Consider the following 3,862-nt stretch of genomic DNA (forward strand, 5'->3'; position numbering starts at 1 on the left):
GATTGCATCATTTGTTTTGAGCAGAATTCCCATTCTATTAACCAAAAACATCTGCAATACACTGTACTCTCTTGTCTAGTAAACAAAAAATATAAAACTTCTCGAGTGTCACAAAGTGGCAGGGGAAAGTATTTCATTTGAAACATTACCCAATTCCTGGCATTTCATTGTCGTGTCATAGTTTGTTGCTGGTTGTGTATCTGGTGCTGTACTGTGTACTATTGTGTATCAATTGATGGTATGGTGTTGTTGAGGTAAGTTTGCCTGCTGACGTGTGATAATGTTATAGCTGCAGATGTGTTAGCTGGTTTTCTGTGACACAAGCAGACTGTTTTGTGGGACTGTATTTCATTGAAGTTAATGTATGCATGAATTGTTCATCATCCATTACGTTGTGCATAAGGTATTTATGATATGTGATATGCATCAAGTATTAAATGTGTGGGTTTCTTGTACACTTATTGTAGTTTACATTATTTCATGTTTGCAGTATTCTATTTGTGGAGTTTTTGAAGATTTAGAAGCATTTGTCAAATTATTTGTAGTTCCATACTGATGACTGTGAGAATCTGTAAAGGGATTGGATCAAGATATTTTCTGTAGCTTGGCTTGTAAATATACATCTTGACTGGTTTTGGGAATTCAATATTTGGCTGAACTTCATGTTTATATTTCAATTTGTTGTCTTCAGCATGTATATAATTTAATAGTATGTTTAATATTTACTTATGATTATTGATGATGTTATGCTAATGTTTTAATTTTTGCATGGTTACTGATTGATAAAACTAGTAATGATGCATATTTTTGTTAATGCTGTTGTATGTTGCAAATCTGAACTGCTTTAATGCAGAAGGAATAATTTGAAGAGGCAAAGTTTCTGTAAAAGCTAAATATGCAATAACTATATCCCACATGAGTAAGTTCTCCACTTTCTCCACTTCTTTATCATGTCAGCTGGTTGTCCAAGATGAAAGCAAATTTTTGACCAAAATGGAGTCACATTTTCTGTCACTACAAGTTAGTCCCCAGAATGTTGTGACTAGCTTGGTGATGAACTGCCTGGTTTGTTGCCTTTATTGCTTCTGTCTGCTTATCACTTACCAATGAAAGTGTTTTGAAAGTTTCAGAAAGTTGCAATTTAAACTCTGTTAACTTTGTTACACATGAATTAGTTTGCTGTGTATGGTTATGCATATTGATTTTTTTCAGTTTGATGGACTGAAATTGTTCAACAATTTACAAAAAGTTTTATGTTGCCAGAGGTTGTGGCCTGTCCCTTGTGAGGTGTATATGTGTGTGTATAAGAGAGTGTATGTCTGTGCATAATTTATGAATGGAGACATAGCAGGGGCTGAAGTTATCAAGTGACAATAAGTTGTTTCCTGGGACAATATGGGGAACTCAAGGACAAGCATCTTATCTCCAAAGTTATGTCCAGATGTCTTACCCTGGAGCCATAATTATAAAACAGTTGAAAAAGCTGCCCTGCGATAAAGAAGCATGAAGTACCAAGTGCAAGGTCTGGCATGGCGTTGTAACTATAAAAAGAAGATGCTTTTCCTTAAGATTTCAATTTTGTCCCCCAAAAGCAATTGACTCTCATTTCATAACTGCTACCTCTGGTGCGAAGTGTTCATAAACAGCCATCATATTTAACAATGTCAACAGGCATTAATAGTATGACTCATTACCTCTCTGGCACCTCATGTTTTATAACTGAATGACAAACTGCATGAGAAGATTCTTGTTTATAAGAATAAGCTTGAAATGGAAAAATGAGAGAGGAAAATGATCTGCTGTGACATATGAATGTGTATTTAGCCAACATTCTTTGAGGTTGAGTGAAATGTTTGAATGTATTGCTTGGCTGACAGTCTTTATGCTTTCTTGTCTTGTTCATATGCTTTAACGAAGCAAGCCAAGGGGCATTTTCTGATGCAGCAACAGAAACAATGCTGGTGAAGTTAAACTAATGGAATGCTGTCAGTTTGACCGCTATTGCATTAATGTGGAACGACCAAAGGTCACATGCAGAATCTATAGTGTGTTAAGGCAGACAAGTAATCGCACAAACCTTTGCTGAAACCCACCAACTGCAGTGATAGCTTTTGTTGTCAGTGTGTAGTAAAGATACTGTGTGAGAAGTGTGAGCAAATGAGATAAAAAAAAAAAATGTCTGGCATTCCTGTATGGCCATATTACAAAATAAAAGGGATAACCATAAGACTGGAGTTGTGTGACAAGCTGTGAGAAGTTATTGCATGTATTTTAGGTTCTTCACATACGCCTTTACAAATACTTTCAAAGCTTTCTTATTTTTATAACTATATATAAAATTATATTTTATGTATTATTTTGTATTTTATTTATGCTTTTCTACATACAACTGTATACTAACCCAAATGCTATCCATATTTAGTAGTTGGTTCTTCATGTTCTTCATGATTGTGTAAACATATTACATAAGTTTCTTTCAGATCTTTAGGCCAGCTTAGGTCTTTTACTAATAGCAGTTAGTCAAACACAAGTAAAATTCCTTAATGAATAGATTAGAATAGAAGGAAAGCAAAAGTCGATTTTCATCATATGGCCTATTTTAGTAGGAAGAAAAAAATGAACCATTGGAGATGCCGGGGATCGAACCCGGGGCCTTTCACATGCGAAGCGAACGCTCTACCACTGAGCTACATCCCCAACTGCAGATTGTAGCGCGATCAAACCTTTATAATGACAACGTCGTTCACTCAACTCGGTGCGTAGCACAGTTGTATCCGCTGAGATTACATCAGTAAGCAAGTATGTATATATATAACTGAAAAAAACTAACACCACTAGTATATGTATATGAAGACAGGAAGGTAGTCTTTCACAGTGCCACAAACATACGACTTCGTTCTTACGGGACGCGGGCGTCGTCGATTTCGACGTAAGTCGGATCCTACGTTCAGTGCTGTACCATAACAGTAACAGTCACATATTGTAGTACAGAACGTTTATAATGAAATACTGTACTGTAAGTGCTGTAACAGTAATAAACAGTGTTAGGTTAGACAGACGTTTCCACAACAAGCCTGTCTCATCCACGTTGAACACTTGTTGAGCACAGTAATCTTACCAATGCATTAGGAAACTCAGTTGCTGCTTTCTCATCAGCACTAGCAGCTTCACCTTGCACACTCGCTTTTCAAACGCCTCAAACAGTTCGCCTAGCCTTCTCCTGAATAACCATAAAACTCACAGGGATACGGCGGTGATATTTGTCTTCCAACCAAAGCGCCAATAATCTGTCCATCTCAATAATAAACCCACTACGTTGCTTTGTTATCACTGTCGCTGTAAGTGGGAATGAGTGTCGTAACCACGAAACGACGTAACTCGAGTCCGTCGTAACCCGAGGACTACCTGTACTGGCACGGCGCTTCATTCGGCCGTCTGTCGGACACACATCCTAATTAACTGATGGAAAAAAGTCAAAACAAAACAAAAAATGCCCTTCACGCGGTTCCTAAAGGCAGTTCAACGCCGGCATAAAACTCCACATTGTATTATATAGTCTGCGCATGCGTGGGCATTTAAGTACTATTTGAAAGAACAGCAGCGAAACAGAGCGTCTGACCACATACTGACATATAGCATCATGAACTAGTGTCGGTCGTGGTATAGAATATTTTGAAAATATCAGCGTACTATTCGAAGGTACAGCAGCGAAACCAAACGTCTGGTCATGAAGCGAAGAAAAAATAAACCTATCGCTCACGTGAATCTTCGATTGCCAGTTTACTTGAATAAAAGTAAAGGACGAAACATTACAGGACATACGAAATAAAATAACATTGCAAAAGCAAAATTATACAACTCA

The 3,862-nt window shown here is 37.2% G+C and overlaps 1 non-coding gene across 1 annotated transcript; it reads right to left on the reverse strand.

The window, feature by feature from the left end:
- Window positions 1-2,625: 2,625 nt before the first annotated feature.
- Trnaa-cgc lies at window positions 2,626-2,697 on the reverse strand. The gene has a single exon. It is a non-coding gene; the product is annotated as a tRNA-Ala (tRNA).
- Window positions 2,698-3,862: the final 1,165 nt, after the last annotated feature.

This window comes from Pomacea canaliculata, linkage group LG11 (genome assembly GCF_003073045.1).
Source record: "Pomacea canaliculata isolate SZHN2017 linkage group LG11, ASM307304v1, whole genome shotgun sequence".
NCBI classification, from domain to species: Eukaryota; Metazoa; Mollusca; class Gastropoda; order Architaenioglossa; family Ampullariidae; genus Pomacea; species Pomacea canaliculata.